Here is a 26,083-nt window from a genome sequence, read left to right on the forward strand (position 1 = left end):
CCCGGTGCGGCGCGCGGGGCCCCTCTGACGTCAACGCGCTGCTCGCTTCGCAACCCCGCTGCGTCACTGTCGACGTCAAACCCTGCCCTTGCGCCCCTCAGCCCCGCGGAGTAGGGAAGGGGGGGAGCGCTGAACTACATCTCCCATGACCACCGTGGCCTGTGGGGGCCTCGGCAGCGGCGATGGCGGGGCTGGCAGGGGCCGCCTGCACAGCTGGCACCCCTCAAGCTCTGAGGTGATCCGGGCGAGCTCCTTCCTGAGGAGGGCACGGGACGACTGCCGGCAGCCCCCCTCCGCCGCGCCCGGCGGCTAAAAATACACCCCACAGATAGCAACGCCCGGCGATTGGCTGTCTGTCCGAGCGGCCGCCGCTGATTGGCCAGGGGCACCGGGAGGGGCGGAACCGGGCTGGGTTTTGGCCGAACGAGGCCGAGCGGCGGTGTGAGGGCGGTGGGTGCTCCTCAGTGGCGGCGGGGCGTGCTGCGAGGTCGGGGCTTCTCGGGCATTTGGGATGGAGCAGAGCGGATGGGACCCACCCCAGTGTTCCTTAAAACACCCCCGGGTTTGCTCTTAAACACCCCTCGGGGTGTTCAGGGTTGGTGCTGGGGCAGTTTCCCTCACACCGCCAGCAGGACCCGGTTCTAGAGGACAAATTGAAAGGGTTTTTTTGTTTTTTTTTTTTTTTTTTTTGTTTGGTTTTTTTTTGTTTTGTTTCTCCTTCTCCGCCTCTTGCTCTGTTTGTATAGCAATAAAGTATTTTGGCATTAGTGCTGCACAGGCCTCGGGAGAAATTTGGAAATGCCAGTCGGAAGAAATGCCAGGATTTTAACCCTTTGCAGCTAAGAGTATATATGAGAATGGCAGGCAGTAACCCAAAAGCTGAAATATTAAGGGAAAGAAGAGGGTAATATTTAGGATTTTCCACAGCTTAACATTTCTGATGGAAGGCTTAATTAATTGTAAAATACAGTTTTTATTCAGACGTATCAATGTTGATGCTACTGGGATTGTAGTATTGCAAACAACTTGAAAATCTTGATTAAGACTCAAAATATTTACAATTTCCCCGCGTATTTCTCACCCATTTTGAAATCTGGAAGGTTGAACATGCTTTCAGTGAAAAGTGGGTCACTTGTCTCTATGCACCCCAAATGGAAAATAAAATTTGAAGATTATATCATTACAGTCACTGGCAATCGAGAGACTGCTGGGAACTAATGCAGGAATCTGAAAGAGAGTCCTGGGTATTTGTTTTGATCAAAAGGAGACAAAATGAAACAACTCCCTAAACAGAGAAGGTAAAAAGACAAATGGAGGGGGTTGTTTTGGTTGGGTTTTGACCTTAGAGCTCGGGAGTCTCAGTGGAACAGCACACACACATTGACAGGTGACACCAGCCGCTGGTGACAGTTCAGCTCTGCTCAGTTCTGGGTGGCAGCAGCACATTTCCCTTTGAAGTGGGAAAAACTGCACAGTGCTGCAGATCAGTGTTTTCAGGTGAGATTTCATAAGGAGCTTTACAAGCTTTGGAACTGCTGCTGAGCTGCTAAAAAAAGCCAGGTTTTAGAAGCAGAGACTTTCTTTTGAATGGTTTTAGAGCTACATGAGAAGCATTTGGAACTGAATTAAATGTACAGAGCTAAGATGTTGGTAATCAAGGCAGCCATGGGATCCTTTAAAGCTGTAAAAATCAGGATGTGCTTTTCTGGGGCTTATGGAAAGGAAGCTTCCATGCTGTAGAAAAATCCACTGTTAAATGCACCTAAACCAATTTTTAGGTCCCTCCCACCCCAAACCATTCTATGATTCTAAATGTTAATGATGGGTCATTGGCCCAGGAATAACCTCTTTGAGGATCAATCCCACTTCTAGTGTTCCAGTGAAAGTTTCCATTTATCCTTTTTGTCTGAAAAAAATAGCTTTTAAACTGCAGTGATCACAGAGTGGACCACATACGGCATGCCAGAGGTAGGTGGCCAAACTGTAGTAGTTTTGAATTATTAACACCTAAACCCAGAGTTTAATCCAGGATCGTTTTTATTCTTAAAACCTCAACTGGCTTTTTAATCCATAAGGGTCAGAGTAGGGCCTGCAGTGTTTTTCAGCACTTTTGATTAATACAGAGCAATAACAAAATGTCTGCCTCCCTGGTAGAAAAATCTTTAAATATGCAATCAATACAAAATAACTCCAGCAGCAAAATTTTACTCATGTTGCCAATTCTATTCAGCTGGAAGATAAATGTTAAAACAAAAGAAAAACCATATATTCTCATCTCTCCTGACAGACCTTGACAAGTCTTCTCCCCAGCAGAGCAAATCCACATAAGTATTTCAGAGCAAGGCAGGAGTGAGATTAGAAGTAAGAAGACTTTCTTAATCTACATTAAATAAGAAGGGTTTGATCTAATGCCCTGTTCATCGCCGGATCCTGCAATGCTGGCCAGCAGACAGCCGCATCAGCAACTGAACTACAATTTCCTTAGTCTGGATCTCTGCAGAATAATCTCCAAATCTAAGATCTCTGCATTGTAAAACAACTACATTACTTCAAAACCTTGCAGAGACTGCACAGACTTGACAAAGAGACCTTCTTTTCTGCTAAAATAATCTAAATTTGATTCCTGAAATAATAACTAGCTCTCTTTAAAATCTAAATTAGTATTGTTTATTGATCAACACATCCAAATTCAAAATACAGTTTGTTAATCTTTAAAGTTGTCTAAATCCACTGTTATATATAACCAATTATATATAATCCAATTATATATAACCAAGAAAAAATTTGCTAATTATGTCAACGACAAGAATTTGGAAGCTGCAGGAAGACAGGCTCAGAAATTCCACCACCCATGCAATCATATATAACCAAGAAAAATTTTGCTAATTATGTCAACAAGGACAAGAATTTGGAAGCTGCAGGAAGACAGGCTCAGAAATTCCACCACCCATCCATTTCTTAGAATCCTTCTCTGCTAAATGTATGTTGCTGTACAGAATATATAAGATTTGTCCTGATGGTGGACATGAAGCTTTGTATCATACATTGCCAACTAGTGTGCAGTCTCTTTTTTAACATTTTCCTATTTGGGATCAAAATTCTCCCTTTAGCATGGGAGCCTGGGCTTTGATCTTGAAAAATTGGAAATCTTTCCCCATTGTATTCATCTCTCTCTAGCCCAGTTTTATCCATTTGCTGATTTTAACATGTGTTCCTTTTCCCCACCATCTATCAGTGTGAGCAACCAGGCCTGGCTGCTCTCCAGCAGATATCTTAGCACCGTGTTTGAAATGGAATGTAGATTCTCTTACATTTCACTTTACCAGCAGTGATTTTTTCCATAAATACTGATTAGAAAGGGGGTCTGGACCTATCAGGTGTTGCCCAGTACCAAAAACTCTCTGACCACAAAGGTTTTTTGAGGTGAGAAACCACAAAATCACCTTGTAAGTGATGTTGTTTCAATGGAGTAAAAAATAAGCAGGAGCAGAATTCAGGCAAAACAGCCAGGTCACCTTCTAGGAGAGCCCCAAGCTTGTCTCTAATCCTGTGAATAGATATATTTTTTTTTCTTGGCCAACATCAGTAGAAGGAACTGATCTGCAGGAGATTAGAGCTCAGACCTCACAAGGACATCACCCTCTCCTAAGTGGAATGCTACCAATAGTATGGCTTACCTAGAATAAGTTGATAGAGTCCTGGGCAACACACAGAAAGCAGGTGTTGGGTAAGAAGGAGAAATAAAACCAGGAGAAATAAAGATTTTGCACCAAAGTTTTTTTCTTCCCAAAGCTTCATCCAGCTTCAAGGATGAAACTTCAAGTAAAAATGTGGGTTGTTTGTTTTGCCTGAAGATGGTATAAGGTAGGATCTGTTCTTGAAGAGGAGCCTAATAAGCAACATTTTCAGAATGGGGTACAGATTCTGAGAAGGCCAGTAAAAAAGCGTGAAATGAGGAGTAAATAATCTAAAACTGCTGTGAAAAGTAATGGTCACAAGTAGAGAGAAACTGTAATAGGAGGGAGAGGGAATGGGAAATATTTTATGAGCATCAGAATTTCCTATAGTTGTGAGTGAATGGGCTGAAGAAGGAGGAAGGAAGATTGATTTCATACATTAGAGAGGTTGACCTTTGAAGAAAGTTTTATTAAAATCCAATATAATTTTTTACTCAAATTCACCTTTGTGCTGGGAACCTGCCAGTTTAATGTCAGTTAATTGTGCAGTATCTGTTAATAGATAAAATTATGAGCTGGGGACTGTCCTAGCTGATAGCCATGGAATTTCAAGTTAATCACCTTCAAGTGCTTTACTATGCCCATTCCAAACAATTATTCATAAACAGTTTTAAAGAGACTGCTTTTAAAAGAAAGCTGCTTTTAAAACTGTCAGTACTTTCATGGGCATCAAAAATAAACACTGAGGATGAAGGGCCAGTCTTTTGCCCTTTCAGTCTCTGAATAGATGAAGGTAGCTTGAAAACGTCTCACTAGGAATTTACTTAAGAATTTTGTGTACTTAGCATTTTCCAGGAAGGAAAGTAAATATTTGTTTTCCTGAAAAGGGAATTCCAGGAAAACCTTTCAGTCTTATTCAAGAGAGATACTGAATGTGAAAAAAATAGATAGTAAATGGGAAAAAATGTCAGTACAAAGAAATAGCTTTTATTCAGGCCATTTAAACTGAAAGAAACAGCAATAGAGGGGTGACTGTTTACCAAAACAGTCCAATAAGCACAAAAATTCTGCTACTTCTTTTTTTGATGTTCTGATTATCATCAGTTAGGGTAAAAAAAATATCATCTGAGAATTACCAGGGTTCTTTTTTTGAAATAAATGGAAACTCAACTTTATTTAGGCAAAGATCCAGCCAATACCACCTTTCCTGACTAACCACAATGTCCTCTAAACCAAATCTGCACCCTTTGGGTCTCCCAGCAATGCTTTTGTTTACTTAGGAAGGATCAGTGAAGCTTTCACTATTTTCTAGTTTTTCAACAAAGTGATGTAGGTGCACCTTGAATGAGAAGGAGAGGAAGGATTTTTCCATGCACTGTCAATTTATTATCGAGATTGGAAGGTGGCTCAATTTTTTTGCAGTAAAATCCAGAACAAAATACAATTTTAACATCCCCAGAAGGTCTGCCTTGGTTCTTGCCTAAGAATTTAAAACAACCAAAAATAGTGCAGCTCAGTAAGAAGCCATCCATATTTTAGGCTTTCAGGCAATCCCTTTTCTCTGGAGCATGTGGCTGTTGACTGGGATTCTTATGCCTTTCTGCATGCTGTTTCTATCAGTAACAGTGTTTTATTCTGAGCTCAGGACTTGGGGAGTTTAATTAGTGACTACCAGGTGACAGGCAGAATATCACCTTTAGGAAAGGCACTAGTTTGAAGTGTTGATCCTGGGTCTGAAGGCAGTCTGATTTGAGAAGTGCTGAGTTAACCTGCTGTGCTGTCATGCTATGACAGTGTGAGTGATGGTGACTTCAAAGTAAATGAGTTCAAATGTCTGTGTCTTGATAAATACAGTCTGAAAATCATCCTCATGGGAGAAAATCATGAAAGTTGTCTGTATTTTATAAAAAGACAAACAAAAACCAACAAGCGTGTTTCTTTTCAGCTAAACAGGAACCCAGTACCTGTGGAGACATGAAGAGTTGGTTGAGTGGAAAGATGTCAGGATATGACAGTTGAGATTTGGCCCTGAATCTTTAGGGTATTATCCATGGGGGAAAAAAGTCAATGGAAATTTCTCTTTGAGCTTGCTCTGCCACAGACCTGGTCCTTACTCAGCTCCTATTAAAGTCCATTGAGTCACAGAGACAGGAATAATGGAAGGGAATGAAGATTCAAGATGTGTGTTTGCTCCTGAGACATAGATAGTAGATTTTACACAGTTTGTGCATCTTGTTCATATAAAGAACAGTTCATGGGAGACTCAGTCTGTCACTGGCATTGAAATGCTCACTCAGTTCAAATAGTAAATCACTCATTTTCTCTCCAGCTTCTGATTCCTAAAGGTGTAATTCCCAACATAATACAATAAGTGCCTTTAAAGATAAAGCAAAAGGTCATGTTAGCATACGTCTTTCCTGAACTGATGTCAAAAGGCTGCATAAAGCCACACCTTGAAATCCCCCAGGACAGTGCTCACGGGACTTGCCAACAATTTCACAGAGATTTCTCTGTTTTACAGGTCACAGCTCTTTACCCTGTGATGGGTAGACTGAGCCACCCTCGTGTACCTACATATATATGACCCACTTCATTAGAACAGAATGTTTTCTCTAGAACACACAACCCAGTAGGAGCCATTATCTCATGTGCTATTATTAATGCAAAGACTTCAGAGAGCCCCTGCACACAGCAGTGGATCTGTGCAGTCTCAAGAGTAGCTGTAACTAAGATCTTCAGAAACAGGGATAAAACAGCCATGTCACACAATTACATTGAGTTTGGCAATGGGAAGAAGAGATTTCTTCTTGATCCCACATGACAATTATCGTCCATGCTGGGAAATGAACACTTGGAGTGACATACTTTTTATTGTAGCTAATGGAACTCAGATTTGTAAAGAAAGTGATTCTGCTGTGTGACCATATTATCTAAATTGCTTTGTCGTCAACGCATAAAAAACTGAATATAAAATTGCCTGAGTATAATTGAGTGCTGACTCACCCCCCGATTAGGGTAAATGGTGCAGTGTTCCAGGGTGCCTTGGAGCTTTCTATGGTCTCACAATCCTATGTGAAATCTCCTGATTGATTTTTCCTCCTCCAAGCAAACTTATGTTTCATGCTCCTATTTGAGGCTACGTGCTACAAATCCAGCTGCTGTCACAAGAATCTTCCCTCTGCTTTGTTATCTTGATCAATTTTCTGCTGAAACTCATCTTTCATCCTGGCTAGTGCCGTTGCCTCCCTTGAGATTATTCCAGCTCCTGGCTCTCCATATTCATAGCTGCTCTCTGAGCTCCAACTGTAACTCTAGTTTCTAAAGCTATATAGCTGAGGATGTTTTCTCACAAAAAGCTTTTCCATAAATTGTCACAATTTCATTCCAGTTGAATCCAAGGCTGCATACACACATGACTCTTCTCAGAACAGATTTTTAATAAAAGTACCTGCATACATGAGCAAGAAAATACAGACCCAAGTATTTTAAATAGATTTTTTAAAAATCTTGAAAATAGCCTCATACTAATTTGGAGGTATAGTAGTGTGATTATGCTTAAATCTAGAAGAATTCTCAGGTTTTGAAATTTAAGTATAAGAAGGGCAATTGTAAGAAGCAATGCCAGAGACCCGAGGTGAACTGAGCCACACGTACTGGACAGAGAGCTCAGATTTAGCTGACTGTGGCGGAAAGTTAAACCAGCAGTCATGCCTTGGGTGATCTCTGTTTCAGCTCTCCCTCAGGTAGTGAAAAGAAAGAGAAGAAGAAGGGCTATGACCTAAATGAATTACAGCAATTATTAACTAGCAATCCCACCTCTGAGGATTTGCAAAAGATACCAGCCCTAAGCTGGAGGATCTAGGAGCGAAACCAGTCATGGAAGTGGCAGAAATTGGTATTGTTTCCAGTTATCTGTGAACATCTCCTTTCTGGCTAGCTGAACTATTGAGCAACTGAGCAGCTGTTGAAAATTGATTAAGGAAGAGGCTGAAATTTGTTTCCTTTATATGTAGGACTGGTTTCAAAAATAAGGAGTAATTTCAGCACACGCATGGGGCTTAGATTCTCCAGAAGCACTTGTTGCTGCACAACCCAACCTTGTTCCCTGCCAGTAATTGTAACTTTTGTTGTCTGATAAATGCTTTGCCTCAAAGAGGATAAAGCCCATTTATCTCCAGCTCCAGAGAGACAGTGATGCAATTGTTCCTTCACCAGGAGATCTGCTCCCTGAAAGTTCTCTTCTGAGTTGGATGATATTTTCTCCAAGAGTTTCCTTCTGTAGAATGAGAAGAAACTTTGTGAAAATGTGTTTCCAGAGACAATCCCTTAAGAATAAAACTAATTGTAAAAAAACACCTTAAATTGGTAAGGAGAGTAAATCTAAAATTCAGAGCTGATCTAAAGCTGGGCCAAAATCCAGCCAGAGTTAAGGATCTGGTCTCTTCTGGCTGATCAGCGGCTGTACCTTTGCAAAATAAAAACACATTTAAAAGATGTAATTGAAAAAAAAATGGAATCTCTAAAAGTGAAGAAAGCAACACATTCTAAGATTTAAAAAAATGCTGTCAGAACCCTTCAAACATAGGAGTAAAATACATAAAAGCATCATGGCTTCCCCAGACTGGTTAGTGTTGGTTGTTACTCCCAGCCCAGGCTGAACTTGACAGCTCTCACTTTTATTGCCAGAAGTGTGTTTTGAAAGCCAGTATTCCTATCCAGATTGTTCTTTCTAAATGTTTGACAGCAGCCTGCCCAAGTGACATCCAAATGGGCACAATTAATTGTTAATGTCCCCAATTCAGCTGAATCAGGGAAGTGCCTAGTTGACAAGGAAGAGCATCACTGGGAAGACTCAAGGGAGGCACCAGGGGATTTGCCAAGGGGAGCGATGGATTCAAGGTCTGCAGCCACTCCGACGTTTAACCTCTTCATCTCTGACAACTGGTGGGTTACTCAGCTGCCATTTATTGCTGCCCTGCCAGGAGGAGTGCGGGCAGAGCAGGGAGCACCTTTCGCTGGAAGTTCCAACTCATTCTGCAGCAAAAATAAGCCCTTGGATGGAAATTTTTCAGAGGCATGAGGCCAGGCAGACTGTTACCAGGGGCATCTTGGAGCAGGCAATCAGCCCTCCCTTTAATAAATAGAGATACGAGATGGTCAGGGAAGAGCATGATTCTTAAATGTCTCAGAAAAATGAGGCTGGGGCATCTGTCATCTCTGATCTACAAAGTGATAGAGGTTCTTGAAGAAGCATCAATACCTGCACAATCAAACAGGAGCAACTCTGCTGGTCCTGCCCTGCAGCTTGTGCTCTAAACTATAACTAATGAGTGTAAAGGCCCTGACAAAAAAAGCTTCTACAGAATCCCTTTTCTAAGGCCTTTGATTTTACTGGAATATGCACAGCAGTAAAATTCATATAGCCAATGGAAAGCCATGTCCTGGCCTGACCCTGCACAGAAAACAACAAAACGAAAGGGCAGGGATTTGGGGTTATGTTTGGGGAGGATCCATGATTCAGCATGTCTGTTTACTAAATCTCCTCTAATTTGTCACGTAATGAAGTAGTGAGGCAAACACCTGCAGCTCTGTGCTGCTGGTCCATTATGAAAAGGTATGACCTGGGCAGTGACAAGCCTCTGAAGAATAAATGAGTTTCAATTAGGACAGTAGGTCAGAAAGAGAAAGATGATTCATATCCAGGATGTACTCCAACCCTCCACAATAACACTCAGCAATTCTGTTCAGCTTTGCTCCTTCAAAGCGCCTGCAAACACCCCATCCTTTCCATGGCACTGGAAGGTAACAGGCAGAGAGGCTTGGGTGTGTGCTGAGACCTGTTGATTCCTGGAATAATTGAACTAAGCTGGGAAAAAATGCCTTCCACAGCAACAGGAAGGGATGAGACAGCTCTGTCCTAGTCACAGCATGCCACTGTGTGTTTAGAAATCAGGGTACATAAAGATTCACATCCCAAAATTAATGAATAAGGTACCCAGAATTAATAGCCTCTTTTAGGGAGCCATCTGCATGAAGTTTTCCCAGGAGTAAGGAACAGGTCGTGATGGAGTTTAGGAGTGTGTGGCTCCTGGGTTAGCGCCCTGACAATGTCTCTGCTCAGCTGTGCAAATCATATTTTACTTGCTTGACTGTGAGTTGTTGGGCAATGGGATGTAATTTTCCATGCTTGCTGTTGGCACTGGGTTTTACCTTGACTTGCATCTGATAGTGCAAGCTCTGTCAACATTGTTTTGCCTCTTGGAAAATAGTAACTAAGAAGCCTGGATGATAGGCATGTATTAGTACCCAAGAATTCATCGTAGCTCCACTTTAACCTAGTCACCATAGTTTGCTACTCTGCCACAAGATGTCTTTTCCAGGTTTACCTGACAACTGGGATGTAAGAAAACCTCAGTAGTGCCAGACATTGGGTTGACTTTGATCTCTCTGAAAACAAATCCTTTAAAGTTTAGATCAAAGAATCTTTTAATGAAACAAAGAAATCATGCCACTTATATCAGTTCCAGATATAAATAAGTCACTAGAAATAAATGGAAGCAAGGCAGAAAGGAGACAGCCATGCTCTGCAATGTCAGTCGAAAGTGACTGTCTGATGGATGGTGATATGGCTGGCTGGGAAAAAAAGTCAGTCTAAAAGTCTTGCTGCGAGCCATCTGGCAAATCTTCCAAAGGATATTGCTGTACAATGGCACTGAATTCGTACCTGCTTTGCATCTCCTGCTATCAAGAAAGGCTATTTACTCCTTTAACAAAGTGAAGATTTTGAAATTTCTACTATGACTCTCATCTTAGGGACTCAATGTAACCCTCCCCACTGCCAGTTGTCTGTTCCCTCCCCCCACCAGTCTGCCATGGATGCAGAATCTTATCCCAGGATTCTTTAGGATGGAAAAGACCAAGTCAAGCTGTAACCCAGCACTGCCAAGCCCTCCACTAAACCATGTCCCCAAGTGCCACACCTGCAAGTCTTTTAGATACCTCTAGGGATGGTGACTCCACCACTGCCCTGGGCAGCCTATTCCAATTCTTTGCAGCCCTTTAGGTGAAGAAATTTTTCCTAATATCATCACAGGATCATGGAATGGTTGGGGTTGGAAGGGACCCCTGGAGATGTCTGATCCAACCCTCTGCTAATGCTGGCTTACCCAGAGCATGTTACACAAAGTAAAAATGATTTTTTTAAAATATCTTTCCACAGTAAAGATGATCTTGGACATTTAGCACATCACTAAGACACAGAGCACACCTGAATCCATCCAGGCTGTTCCAGCTCAGGATTCTGTTCCCTTGTTCTGCAGGGGAGGCAGAAGTTCACAGCACTGGGATTTGTAGCACATCCATCCTCTTGCTCCAGAATAATCATTACTTCATGCTTGGAACTGAAGAGCCATATTTCATACTTCTGAACAGTGTAAGTCTTGTTTTCTTAACTGAGTCATTTGGACTCTACACCCAAGAAGGCAACAATAAATATCATCACTGGCCATTTCCAAATGGACATAAAGCGGTAACAATTTAATGTCACTTCAAAAAACCCAAAAATTTGCCATGAAAACAAAAAATCTCTAAAGGACAGGCTGCCTGGATGAATATTAACGACTTTTTTTTCTGCTTCTTCTGCTCCTCCCATGTGATCCATAATCAGCTGTAACTGAGTTCACAACCCTCCTGAGTTGTGATGAACCACAATGGCTTGAGACCATGGAACTGGGAGTACCGGCACATGGATAACCCCAACTGAGGAGCAGCTGGATATCTGGTGACCAGACACTTCTGGGTTCTAACATGGGCTCAGTAAAAGCTAATTTCAGCCTAAATGATCTTTGATACTGAAACTAGAGTTAACCTGGATGGTGAGCAGAGGAGATCTGCTCTGAGAAATAAACCAAGGGAGAAGGAGGTGGGAGAAGAGTGGGAAGATAACAAAGGAGAGGGACTCTTTAGGGAGAAGAATTAAGTTAGAAACATGCAGTGATGGAAAAAGGAACACAAGAAAAACTGCTGTTGCATCTCCCTGTCACTCTCAGGTCCCTGTCCCTGCTCAACTGCCAGCCACATTTGTCCTTTGTAATTCTCAGCCTTCTTAAATAGATGGGGCTAAGAAGCAAAAGCTGACTCAAAGCAGCTCCTCTCACCTTTGCTATTGCCAATTTAGTAATTTTTAGTCAGTTTGGTTTGGTTGTTAATAAGGACTTGATTCTAATTTCACTATGTGCAGCAGTAACTTGTTAACAAGCTGCTCCAGGAGATCTTTGTAGGACTGTGGAAACCAGGGAGAGGAAATAATTACAACGTTTCCACCTATGGTAGTCTGCTTCAGGGCAGGTATAAATAGTTCCACAAGTGTTTGTTCACTGAAAAGTTCAGCCCAACTGCTTTCTCAATTTCCAGCAGAATTAATGGATAGGGGTTTTTTCCTTAAAAAATGAGGGAAAATATTATCTACTAAGTATCACCATCCCTTCCCACTAGATTGCAAGTAGTATTTTAAAAGTTACAGAATTTTTACCAAAACCAGATGTTGGGTGTGTAAAAGTACAGGCAGTTTTTCAAAGCATTCTATTTGTTTGGAAAGGGAAGGACAATTAGATCAGAAAACTCAATTCAGCTTCAGAACAGAGGAACTTAATGGGGGAAAAAAAGAAGCAAATTACATTCACTTGGTGCATCCAAAAAGCATCCAAAAAGCTCTGGACTGGTGCATGCAAAGAGTAACTCTCTTTGGAGCAGCACCACAAGCTTTGAGAAAGCAGTTGCTAAAGTGTCTGAAAGCACCCTGTTTTTTGTCCTCTGCTCTGAAGAGCAGAAGGAGCACAACACAACACCCAGATGGGGGGGAATGGGGGTCCCCAGATCACAGGGACACTGATCTGTGAGCTGGGCAGTGGGACACTTGCATCCAATTTGAGTGTTCCAGAAATAACCTACCTGACTCAAAGAAGGTTTGGAAACCTCTGCTCAGGGCTCAGCACACCTTGATGCGGGAGGAAGAAGAGCCCAGTGTGGGTGGCCTGGACCTCTCTCCAGCAACACTCCCACAGCTCCATCTACCCCTGGCTGGAACCTAAAGCCCTGCCAACATCCATTTTTCCCCGCACCAAATAGTTTAAATAAACTTCCCCAGTGTGGGCTCAAAGAAATGCAATAAACATAATTTGTGTGGCTTCTTGGGAGCTCAGCTAATGGACCGCCTGGAAGGACTTGTTAGGCAAATGTGCTGCCTCTGGCTTCCCACACTGAAACCTCACCTTGCACTCCATAAGAGCCCATCAGTGCAATACCCTGCTTCTGCCTATTGTTCAAGCTGCAGGTACCACATTTAACCAAACAACAGCTAAAAAACAAAAAACATTTTAAGTGACTTGTGGCGTCTGCTGAGCACCAGCTGCCCTTTTTGTGTTTCACTGTGTATTTCACTGTGTATTTCACTGTGTATTTCACTGTATCCCGATGCTCCATGCTCAGGTCTCCTGGGTCCCATTCAGCTGCAAAAGCCCAAAGCTACAGCGAGAGGAACAATCTAATCTGCTCAGGAAATAAAACAGTTGATGACTCATAAAAGCAAAAGGGACAGATATTTGAAAAGGAAAATAGCAGAATAGATTCAGATGTAGTTGTGAGTCCTGTCACAGGAGTGCCTGGAGAAGTAGCGAGTTCTGCTGCGTTCTTCCACTTGAGCCCTCAGCCAGCTTCAGTAGAGCCAGGATTCAAACCTATGGTTCCAGGTAACCTTAATAAAGCTTGGATCTGAATTAAACTACTCTTCTGCATGCCTGGGAATATGGTGGTATGTGGCAGCCTTGGCTGCCTCAGTCTGCCCTGGAGCATGTGAAGGAACATGTTCATGAGTGACAGCCCAAAGCAGTGGGACAGACTTGTGTGCAGCCACAGGAGTTGGGGCTCTGCTGGAGTCTGAGATAGCCTGAGGGAGAAGGAGCTGTTTGCAGGTTTCCAATGGGGAGCTGGTGCCAAAATCAACTCTTTTGAAGGTGGCAACAACAGCACAAGACCCTGGGCAGCACAGGGATGCATGTGTGGCTCTAGGAGAGGAGGATGGGAGGCTGAGCCCACTCACCTGAACACCCACCTTCCCCCCTGAAGGGGCAGCAAGTGTTGTCAGTGGCTGCTCTTCAGGGGAAGAAGGACCCCAGACTGGCTCAGACACCCCTGTGATGCAGAGGGGTGGGGTATCATCCCTGGGACTAATGGGACCCCCTCATATCCCAGCTGTAGCACTTGGGGCTGTCTCCTCTGTGCCCCCTTCTCTCTCTCCAAGACAGCGTAACAAGGCCAGTGGAAATCTGAAGAAGAGAGATTTCTGTTACTCAAGGATTCCTATTCAAAGCTGCAGCTATTGGCATATTTTTTCTATTCCTGTGCTTGGCAGAAGTTGATAGTATTTATTAAGCTGATCTTAGGCACCAGAGCTGGATCCTGACTTTTGATACACAGGCAATCATCAGAGCCTGTTGTGTTTGCATGAATGTACTAATCCTGCCTCTGTTTTCTGAATGCATAAAGCGATGTATAGGACCACTCATCTCTGAGAGACTTGGAGATGGCTGCAGAGGGCAAGACAATGTTTTTAATATGGAGAGCTCCAAGGCAAAGTATTTTGGTACCTCAGGATTATTAACATTTTTGAAAGTCTGAGAAGCCACTAACATTTACAAGACATTACAATCAAGATTCATTCTCTCAAATGGAGAAAGAGCTCCTATTTTTCACGTACACTTTAGATATTGATAATTTTCTCATTTTCTGATATGACAGGGCTTGGGGATTTTTTCCCCACTGAGACAAGATGACTGACAGATGGAGATAAGAATTTCTTATAAAGAGAAGCAATGCATTTCTACACAGCTGAGGCTGGAAGAAAGCAATAATTCTCCTAACACGTGGGCACGGCCCTCCAGAATGGCTGATTATTCACTTCAAGAGTCAGTCATTGCTGACCAGAATGCCAGGCATGTCTTCCCAAGCCAAGATGTGAGCTGAGATCAGTGCAAACAAACCCTCAGCCTCTGCCCACCTGCTGTGCTGCTGTTGGGTGGTGAAGGCTGGTCCTGGGTGGTGATGCTAGCCTGGGATACCCTGACGATGTTGGGTCAGACAAGCAGAGATTCACCAACACCTCTGTCATGGTGAGTCCAAGCCACTGTCACAGAGGTGGCATTTGGCACAGGCTTAGTTCAGTTCTAGTGTGATTCTCAGCAAGCAGTGGAGTGCTTGGAGAGCCCAGGCAACTTGGGGCAGAAGTTAGAGCTGCCACTGCAGAACCCATCTGGAATCTGCCCTTAAAAAAAAAAAAAGACAGTAAAAAACACCAAAACCCCCTCAAAACAACAACAGTAATAAAAAGGAAAATCAAAACCAACAAACAAACTCCCACCAAACCCGCCAAAAGAAAGCCAGAGAAACTGCCTCCAACTCTTGGGCCAGGACAAAGCCTTGGAGCAGCCGGAGAGCAGGAGTGCCCATTCTCAGTGTCACCACCACTTCTGTCCCCCTAGAGCAGCTGAGCAGCTTTGCTTCCTGCAGGGATCCTCTGGATCTGTCTGGCTTTTGCCATGCTAGACCACATCTTGCAGGGTTGTAGTGGTTGTACACACAAGCCAAAATTTACACCCCTTTACCTGCTTTCCTCCCAGCCTCCTCTTTCAGCTGTTCTCGCCTCTCACTATCTGCATATTCTGTTCTTCACTACTGTTCCTAACAGCTTCTATCTATGCCAAGTCCCCTCCTACTCAGCTCTCATTAAACCTCAGACCTTGGGCAGAGCTTTTCTGCGTTGGTCTCCCAGCCAGCTTTTGTCTCCTTGACTTCTAGGTTCTCTTTGTTTGTGCTTTTCTCTCTGGATCTGGGAATTATTCTGCTTCAGTTGATGCATGGACCCAGGCTCTGATATTTTGTTGAACTCTGTGGGATCTCTTCTCATTGGCAGTGCAGTGGTGGGTACAACTCCTCCCAGCATCAGCAGCACCCACAGTTGCAAAGGCCTTGAGAGGCTGATGTGTATTTCAAGGAGTAGGAAGCTTAACCTGTGCTAGACATTGGCTTGAGAGAGACATTATCACTGGAAGATACCAGCTCCAGAGGGACATTTTCCATGACATCCCTGCCCAGGAATAGATCCTGATTTCATCTAACAGAGGAACTGATTGTACAGGACTGTGCTGCTCGCTGGAGGATGGCACAGCCAGAGCGAGTGGCATGGGGTCACCACTGCATGTTTTGTTCTTCTGATGCCTCAGATCAGTATCTCAATAAAAAGCTTCGGATCTGAGCAGCCCCTGCCGGTAGCAAGTGCTCCCCCTGGAGCACAACAGGTCCTGAAATATATGTGCCAAGTAGATCTTTTATAGGGAAAACAAATGGTATTGACCATCTATAAACCTCGGCTTAGAGCAAGGCAAAACTAGCAGGAAAAAATGTCACCCTGGGTGAGTGAAGGTGCTTAGTGAGGAGTAGGGCAGCCCTGAATTATAGGGCAGCAGTGAGCAAGTGACTTAACCTTTTCTTTTTTGCCTCCTACTGATTTAGTCTGGAAGCATTTCAGCAGGCACTTTGTCCTGTTATATGGTGATAAAACCCTGGACTCAGTAGCTGAGATCTGCTGTCTGCCATCACAGCAATACAAATAACAATAAAAGAAACAAAATCAAGGTGAGTCAAGCTGATTTTCACTAGGAAAAACATCAGTTATCTTTATTACTCACCAGCTCTCCTCCAGGGTAGTCTGCTAGCCACCATTGAGGCTGCAGTTGTAGGGGGGCTGTATTTTGCTCAGGTCCTCCTAAAAAAGGTTCTCCCTGGGGTTTTGGAGAGTTGGTGGTTACATGTCCACATGAACAGGACCATGAGTATAAGCAGCCTTTTTGCAGAGCAAAAGCTTTTTAGCAGCTGAGACCAGTGGAGACACGAGGCTGAAGAAACAACACAGCATGGGGAGGCCACAGCCCATGGACAATCCTTGAGACCCAGGTCTTCATCTGGGGGGAAAAAACAGAGGAGGGAGGCTGGAGGGTGGCTACCCTGGCCCTGAGGCTGGCTGAGGTCACCCACAGGCTCCTGAGCTGTGGCTTTGTCATGCCCCACAGAGCATCATCACAACAGCCCTGATCCATCCAAAACACAGACAAGCGGCCAACTCCAGCTGGAAGCTGATTCCTGCTATTGAGATTTGTATTTATTAATTTGTAGCCCACTTCCTTTCTTTTGGCACCATTTTTCTCTCCAAGTGAAAAATTTCCCCTGAATCACTGCATGTTATTTCCACTTGTCAAGATAAAGGTTAATGAAATACCAGTAACTGCATCACAAATCCAGCTCCATATCTATCCAGGATTTTATATGGCAAGTTGTACTGCACAGCCTGTTCTTAGAAAAGGCTGTGATTAAAAAATCTAAAACTGTCAGAGGTCAAGAAATGCAGAGTTAGAGCAGCATAGCCTCTGCCCTTCACTCCTCACATCTCACCTGCAGGACAAAGCATAAAAAACCTCCTGGAACTGGCACAGACAAATGTGGGATGAGATTTCCTCCAACACACAAGATTCTGCAGGACTGTGGTATTTAAACAGCATTTTCATTTGCAAATGTTGCCTGCATCTGGATAGTGGTTACTTGGATATTTATACACGACGTAAATAATATATAAATACACAAATACCATAGAATCATAGAGTATCTTGAGTTGGAAAAGACCATAGAGTCCTATAAATATATATAGAACTTAGAAGCAACATGATGCTATAATTGACATATATCTGTCTTCAAAGAGATTTGCACCAGAGTCAGAAGGAGAATTTTGCATACTTGCTGCAAAGAGGTTTTCATGCCTCGAACATGAAACCACCAGGACTGGCTGAAGGGCACTCTGTGCCCAGGGACTGGGGAGCTGAGACCAATTTTAATGCTGCAAGCACCTTTTCAAGATCCACTGGCACAGCCTCACTCCCCAAGTTAAACATTTGAAAACACAGAGGATGCCCCTGTCCAGCAGCCGTTGGGGCACGTGAGGTTTCAGGAAGGAAGGGAGAAGCTGCTTTGTTTTCTTCCTAGGGAAGGCCAGCAATGGGATGAGTGTCAGGAACTGCCATTTGGGGTGAGTCAGGAGATTGGCATGGGGTGGTTTGCATTAATACCAGCTTGAACACATGCCAGAGAGGATTTCCAAAATTCACAGCCAGTTATTTCTTGTCACAGAATTAAGAGATCCTATAGCCTGTTCTTCCACTCTGAGGTATGCGATCAAAAGCCTGCGGAAATTATTCTGAGAAGGTTTGTTTGTTCTATAAATATGTATTTAAAATCTTGAATACAGATGACTAAGTTTGAAGAAAATAAAAACCAAACCAAAAACTTCTAACAGAGCAAACCCTTTCACAGAGGATCTTATCCCTTCTTGGAGGTGGATTAAAAATTTTTGTTATGAAATCCCAGTGCAGATTTTATTATGGACTAAATCAAAATTCTTTGGAGTTTTTGGAATTCAGATCTGAAGTTCAGTGTTTCAGCCCATATGCTCCATATAAAAGTAATATAAATGAAAGAATGTACTTTTTCTTCCTTTTGATATGCAAAGATTCAGATGAAATTCTTACTTTCCAATTTGCTTTTTCAATAGAAATTGACTAAAGATCCTATCAACATGAAATACCCCATGAAACCTGAGCAGCTCCTGAAATGATGGATGACATCAAGAGCCAAAAGAACATGTACAAAGCGTCTGCAGAAAGAAATCCTTAATCACTCTGTGAAGCCTGTTGATTTGTTGCCAACTACTTAACTTAAAGCTTGTGTTGTCATATATCTAACTTTAAAGTTTAATGAACCAGGTGGAGAAAGGAAATATCTGTTAAAAAATTCAGTCCTGTCCCTTCAGCTGCAGTGTGAGCAATAACACACTTCATTGGATGCTCTCAGCAAGTCCCTCATTAAAACAGTAGCACCAGATGAGATCTAATTTTCCTAATATGTGTAGACTACATGAAAGAAGGAAAATATTTGAGATTTTCTGTATTCCTGAAGAATAAGTTAAAAAAATAACAACAACAAAACAGTGAAAGCTGCCCCAGGTTATTTGCTAGACCTCTTTCATTTACAAGTATTTTACTACTGAAATTGAATATCAGTGCTATTTAATTTTTTTTAATTGCCCACTAGATGGCTGTAATTGTTATGGCCATGCTTAATTTTTGGTATCAAATTCCCATCTTTAAAAAAATCTCTTCTTCCTTTTTGTTGTTCTTCAACACATGCTCTCAATCTCCAAGGCAGCGTTTGCAACGATGGGATCCTCACCTTGGAAATTTCAGCTGTTTATAGGAAGTTTAGTTGTTCAAAATGGCCACTGCAATGGGTTTGTATAACATCTAAGGCACAGAAATCCACCACCATTTTGAAGGATAAAGTGGGAATTCATTTTTCATTATTGAAAGACTTTGTTTTCTGCTATTTCAAGGAATGATCAAAGACTCGGAGCCCTTTGGTAAGAGTTTCCCATAGTGTGGCATTTAATGCGAGCAGCTTGTGATTACTGTTGGAGCACAAAAACATTGTAAATCTGATGAAGGAGAGCCCAGAAGGCAGGATTGAGCATCTTCCGTGTCCTAGATTCAGCAGAGGAGCTGATGTGAAAAAGAAGCGGGATCTGCTGGAAGGAAAGCTCAAGCGATGTATCACAGGAAATAAAATTTCCCTGCTGTTTGCACGGGCTCTAGTCCAGGAGCAGCAGTGCGTCTGGGTAGAGGATTTGCAAAGTGTTTGCTGGCTGTGGTTCCTCCTGCAGTTTTCCTGAAGATCCACCCAAAGGGAACAGGCTCAGGTGCAGAGGGAGACTTTCCCTATTCAGCCAGCAAGCAGGGCACTGATGCTTCCTCTGAACAGAAATGCCTGAATATAAACATCTACATATCTTTGGCAGCTCTTGACTGCAAGATGTGAAAAGGGAACTGCCTGTCTACAAGTTTTAAGCAGCATGCAGAGATATTTGTAGGAATTCTCCACCAAGCATGAGCCAGTACAGACTCACCGAGGCATTGCTGCAGACCCTTGGGCATGGTGCATGGTCCTGCCAGCAGCACACAAGCCTGCCTTTAATGGGAATGACTTCATTTCCATTGAGGAGTTTGCCCACCAGTTCAGCACTGCACCAAAGGGGTTATCAGGGGCCATCAGGTTTCATAAGACTTAAGTGGAACTTCATTAAGTGTCTTTGAAAGATGGTTTGTTCATCTGGGGCAAGAACAGCTTGGTCGTGGAAGTGACTGTGGCTCACCTAAAAAAAAACCCCAGCACAGCACTGAGCTCTGTGGATCATCTGGGAGAGGAGAGGAGAGGAGAGGAGAGGAGAGGGAGCACCTCTAGCAAAGGAAGTACTGTGATAAGATTTGATTCAGAGAAATTCAGAACTGCTGTAGTGCACTGGTTTAATACTAGTCAAGTAGATAATTTCACTTATTACTTGCTCTTCCAAAAATACCATGCTGAGGTGCTCAGAGGGTCCAGCTGCAGTCAGACCAGAGCATCCCCCTACTCTACCTGGATTTCTTCCTAATTCAGTAGAACTGAGCATTCTTTCTGTGTAGGCACAAGTAGATTCATGGCAGCACGTGAGTTTGTCAGCCAGAGGTTGGGCATAGTCCCTGCCCCTCTGGATCAGCTCCAGGCATTGTCCCAGACCTACCTTGACTCAGCTGTCTCATCATGGTGGGTGTGAGGTCTGGTTTGCCTTCAGTCTTTTCCTGGCACATGCAAATCCAGGCTATGTGGATATATATAAATCAGGTTCATTGTCATGCTAGCTGAACACCTTATAAAGGTATGTTAATCAAGAAAGAATAATGAGATTTCAAATTCCCCTAAGTTGTAAATAAGGACAAAGTGTTCAAGCAAAACATCCCTCATTCTAAATGGGTCTTTACTTCTAAGTCTTCTGCATCCACAAAACAAGGTTAACTCAACTGAGACAAATGGATGAAAAAAGTTAAGCACTCCTCAGGAAGATGGACATCCTGTTTTACCCCCCTCTTCTTATTCCCTTCAAAGACATTCATATCATCATCCTGTGAAACAATCTGAATAAGTCCCTGGAACTCAAGACATTTCTTTGAGATCCTCTGACTTGATGATTTTTCTGTCTTTCTTTGTCTACAGTGAATCTTGCTGAACAGGTTGAACCAAAATTATCTTCTTGCAAACATTCTGCAAATAGATCAATGCCATATTCTGTATCAAACACCCCACCTGGAGCCCATTTAATAAATGGATATCTTTGCTATGAAATTACAAACCAGAACTTCATGTGGCATCATACCCATATAGATTTGAAATCATTTCACTCTCAGCAGAGTTTTCAGCATTGCAATAAGAGCAGTATAAATAGCCACAGTCTCTGAGCATTGCAAAGAACAGGGATTAAGGTCAGCAGCCACACTGCAGTTGTTGCCCTTTGAAGACTGTCTGGAGCAGACTGTGGAAGGTGCAGGGTACCTTGGGCTCCCATTCAACTGTAATGGGGTTGTGGATGCCTTGTATTTCTTGATAAATCACTCTGGAGGGATTTGAACAAGAAACAGATGTGTGGAAACCTGCAAGATACTTTTGAATAACAGAAGATCTCTTGCAGAGAGGACAAGGCTGGTTCAAGACCACAGCACCTGCTCCTGCATGAAGTAAATCTTGCTCCATGTTGTCCCAGTGGAGCACAACTTCCCACCAGCTCACCTGCTCAAAGGAAACTCCACACCACAAGGGTTTGCTGTGTAAACAACGAGTCACCCCTGAGATATCAGCACTGGAGAGAAATAGAGGAAGAATTGCAATGGGTGCTCCTTACCTCATGTGACTCACCCCAAGGAGGAGTTTGGGCATTTGGTATTTTTAAAGCTGACAGAGAGAGCAGGTTAAATTAGGTACAAAGAAGAAATTCTTCCCAGTGAGGCTTGTGATGTCCTGGCATGGACTGCCCAGAGAAACTGTGGCTGTCCCATACCTGGAATTATCCCAGGCCAGCTTGGATGGGACTTGGAGCAACCTGGTCTGGTGGAAGGTGTCCCTCCCATGGCAGGGGGTTGGAACTGGAAGTGTGTTAAGGTCCCTCCCAGCCCAAACCATTTTATGAATCTGTCTGGGAGAGTGACACATGTAAAATGCTGACATACATTCAGGTACCCCAGAGAGTCATCTGAATTGAGCTAGAGATATACAGCTCAGTCAGAGCTGGAGGAAACCATGAAGGCTGAGAGCGACCCTGTTGGGTCAGGATGGCTGCTCACTTTCTCAGGCTGAGTTGAGTTCACTCCAGAGCCAGAAGTCCCACAGCCAGGGGGAGGCTCTGGACAACATACCTGGCATCAGATGGGCTGTGGGGTGGGTCACACTCTTTCCAAGAAGGGACTGTCATTTTCATTGGTCTTATCTGGAAATTGCTCTGAAAATAAGTATTTTGTGAGCCTGAGCAAAAACACTGGGGAGCACTCAGCAGTGAATTCTTTCACATGCTGCCTTTTTGTTTTGTATGATTCCCAGCGTTTCTGGCAAAAACATTTCCTCTGACTGTTTTCCTTCTAGAAACAGCCTTCTTCCAGACAGGGCTACTCTGCCACTATTTAGCTGGGTAGACACAGGGCTATTTAAAACACAGAGCTGGAACATTAGCAAAGCACTTGTCTCATTCCAAGACAAGCAGGGAAGGGGAGGGTGCACGTCGCCAAGTGCAACCTTGTTCATCCCTGGGAGGTTTGTGCCTGCATCATGCCAATTTGTGCTGAATTTAAGGCTTCTGGGGATGGAGTCTGTGGCAAAATCTGACAAGATTTTTTAGAAGCTGCTAGTTCACAGCCTTGAGTATTTATGATTTTTGGCTGCCAGGTCTCACATACGTTGCGGTCAGCAGTTTAATTATTTACCAGGCTCTGTACAGTACCGTTCAAGCAGCAACCATCAAATCTGACATTTTGGTAATGCAAGGGTAATTGGGTAATTTTTTTTCTTCCCCTCCCACCAGCTCCAACCCCCTGTTCTGTTGGGAGATGCAGAGTCATAGCTGTGCTGGCTTGGCTTCCTGCCATCTCACTGCTCCTTTAAAACCCCATACCTCCCATTGAAGGAACTCAGTGTCCTGTTCACCAGGAGGACGTCAATGTTTCTATGGAAACTCTTCCCAAAGATTCTTGCTCCGCGCTGCCGCTGCTGCGTATTGTATGACTGGCTTTGTACACTGCAATTCATTATCCAGGCTGTGACGAAAAGGGAGCAGCTTTCTGCCCAACAGGAAAAGGCATTAAAGGAAAATAAAAGACCCAAAACACTAACCCCCCTGCTCCACCACCTTAATATTAATCAAATAAGCCACTAAAACCAAAGGTGCTTAAATTGTTTGGCATTTGAGCTATGAATGGAATCTGCTTGCCTATGCTCCTTGCAGTGAAAAATACCCTTTCCTGAATAATTAACTTAGCTGAAGAAGCTTATAAATTCTTTGTAAGTCCTTTTTCCTTCCGACTAGCGAGAAGAAAATTTTCCACCCCTCACAATTACAATCCCGATGATGGATGAGTGTCACGTAGGTAACAAATGTGCCTGAGCAGGAACCCTCTGCATGAACTGCGTGGAGAATAGGGGAGGCTCAAACCCAGGCTCAGATTTTGCATTTGAATTAATATCTGCAAAGGGGATGCAGAATTAATAGGCTGAAGGAAAATTCACATTAATTTCTCATTTGCCTCAATAACAGGAAATATCTGGGACCAGCAGAGAAGGTCATGGCAACGTTTATCGACATGTCCCTTACTAATGATGTCCAAAGGTGGCCCAGTTACTCACCCCTCTGCAGATGAGCTCCAGGTATTACACACTTGACAGGTAAAACTGTCTAGATTTTGTTCCCACCTCTATCACAGATTTGCCCTTATTTTGTATTCAGTCATCACTGTTAACTTTGAAAATCTGAATTTCTAGGTGGTGCTCTGAGGAAGACTGGTACCTGATTTTCTTGACTTCCACTGGATCACTGATGGGCTCTTGGCACCTCAAGCAATCAGATTTCAGGTGTCCCAAAGCATGTACCTCAAACCCAAGGTACTCAGCTCGTGGTGCTTGCAGAAAGGTAACTCCTTAACCCAGCAGAACTTTGAGACCTAAAGAAAAACATTACACTCATCTACTATGCTGGGAACCAGCACTGAGTAAAAACCTGAGTAAAGATGAGGATGAGAGGAGACAAGTATTTTATTTTTAAACCTTATGAATTTCTGAGTAGTTCTCCTTTCCTAGAGAGGAAGGGAGGGTTGGGAAGATCAGATTTTCAAACTCTGCTCTCTCCCTGATAACACATAAAGACTTGTATTACCTTTAATTGATGTTTCTGAGTGCATCCTCATTGATTTACTCCAGCCTTGCTCTTTATGCAGGGAACATTCTATTCTCAGAGCATAATCTAGACCCATACAAACAATATAGATGTTTCTTGATAACATAATTTAGAAAGAGGAGATGTAATTGCTGCCTGTGCTGAATGCACAGCATCTCCCTGCTTGCCAGAGCACTGCAAACTCATGATCCCTTTTGGAATCCATACAGGGAGAAAAGTCCCAAATCCTTCAATGTGGTTCTCATTTTGTCATTTACATCTTATTAAATATCCTGGTCCTTGTGCCTTTGATTTCAACTTCCTAAGGACAGCTCATGCTGAAATTATTTAGAAGGCTCTCAGAGGCTTTTAGATGAAATTCAGGGATCATTCCTGCAGAAATGTGTCTGTTTGTGGGATGCAGGACAGCAGCAACTTGGGCATCTGTTGTGAAAGAATGGGGAGGGGATCTGGCAAGTTCTTCCTTGGGTAACTTGTTCTTTTAAGAAGTGCAACAAAGCAGGTTCTTGTTAAGGACTTCCCTTAAATACTTGAAGAGGAGGTTGGAACTCATCTGACCTGCTCTAAAACCAGTTGGCTTGGCTGTGCATAGTCCAATTGCTGTGATTTAAACTGAGTGGTTGGAGTGCTTTTGTCTTCTAAATCATCCCGCAAGCACTGTGCTTCACTGTCTTTTCTCTGACGGAAGGATATCCAGGGTGAGACATTACAATTCAAATTTTCATCTCCAGGGTCGAATCTGTCTCAGTTCTGTAATGCCTGGAAAGCACTGCTGTGCAGTGGGGTTTGATGTGAAATAAGCACAGGTCCCTCCACAGCACAGTCAGTCGAGATCCACAGCACAGAAAAATCACCACTGTAATTGCTCTCTGTATCAGCTGCCTCAGGAAAATATGAAATCAAATCATAAATAAATAAAAATCAATGACTGAATTGGCCCTGGAGACTGAGTTACTCTCTCTGTTTTAGAGAGTGGTCCCTCCTGAGCTGTATTCCACATTGCAAAGCCATCACGTAAGGGAACAATTCAGCTCCACTGACAGCCCTGGCTAAAATAGCCCTAGAGCAAGATAGGGAAGGTGTAGGTCACTGCTAAGATGCTTGGCAGGGCTGGCAGTGAGAACCGTGCCAACACTAAGAGTTTTCCAAATTACTTCAGCGAGACCAGACTTAGCTTGCAAGCCTGATGCAATGGTTCAGAGAGAAGCCGTTCTGTATTTTGGATTCATGCTGATTGGTTATCAGCTTCTCCCTGTGCTCTGCAGCAGCAGCTTCCCTGTTGATATCCATCGTTAATGGTCAGGTACAGGTTGGCTCTGAGATCCCTTGTCAGAGGAGAGGGTCCAACTCTCCAGCCTGTTTCTTTCCTGAGATCTGACAGAGCCTGAATTTAATTTGCCCTGTGATCCTGGCTGAAGTCCCACTACACATAAAAAATCATGTAATGCTTTAAACTCTTTAAGCATGGCCCTCAGTAGGTCTTAAGAACAAGAAATACCCATTTTACTTGTTTCTTGTTATCTGAATTGGACATGAGGGGGAGCAAGAGTTGAGTTCAGCAACCACTGGGATTAAGGACAAGGAGACCACCTTTATAGAAAATAACAGCAACCAAACACATTGTGAATGAGTGGAAAACACAATCAAAGAGGGATCAGTTGACAAAAATTATGCTAAATATCCCTGGTATTTAGCATTAATCTTTTTGTCTTTATCTTGCTATGCATCCTCCCAAATCTCATGTCTGGTGGGAATGGACAACGCAGAGGGTTTGGCATTTTACCATTTCAGGTCAATTCTGCAGAATGAACATGAGTGAGACTAAACCATATAACTCATGACCTAACAACATCACACTATTCATGATATGAAGCCAAACTGAAGTTCAATTTGTTCCAAAAAGCACCATTTCTAAGGCAGAAGAGCAGCCAAATCAGTGACTGAGAGGAACTGGAGGTGAAAGTTGAGAAAAAGATATATAAATACACTTACTTTTAAACATTTTAAT

At 43.2% G+C, this 26,083-nt stretch overlaps 1 long non-coding RNA gene across 3 annotated transcripts; it reads left to right on the forward strand.

Annotated features, from left to right (window-relative positions):
* The first annotated feature begins 22,957 nt into the window (after positions 1-22,957).
* LOC121363864 lies at positions 22,958-24,989 on the forward strand. 3 transcript variants are annotated; one of them, XR_005956791.1, is made up of 4 exons: positions 22,965-23,268; positions 23,440-23,549; positions 23,664-23,811; positions 24,807-24,989. It is a non-coding gene; the product is annotated as an uncharacterized LOC121363864 (long non-coding RNA). The 3 variants fall into 3 exon arrangements; XR_005956793.1 differs by lacking the exon at positions 24,807-24,989 and having other exon boundaries at positions 22,958-23,069; positions 23,664-24,198; XR_005956792.1 differs by lacking the exon at positions 24,807-24,989 and having other exon boundaries at positions 23,664-24,198.
* Positions 24,990-26,083: the final 1,094 nt, after the last annotated feature.

This window comes from Pyrgilauda ruficollis, unplaced genomic scaffold, assembly GCF_017590135.1.
Source record: "Pyrgilauda ruficollis isolate IOZ18807 unplaced genomic scaffold, ASM1759013v1 scaffold77, whole genome shotgun sequence".
NCBI classification, from domain to species: Eukaryota; Metazoa; Chordata; class Aves; order Passeriformes; family Passeridae; genus Pyrgilauda; species Pyrgilauda ruficollis.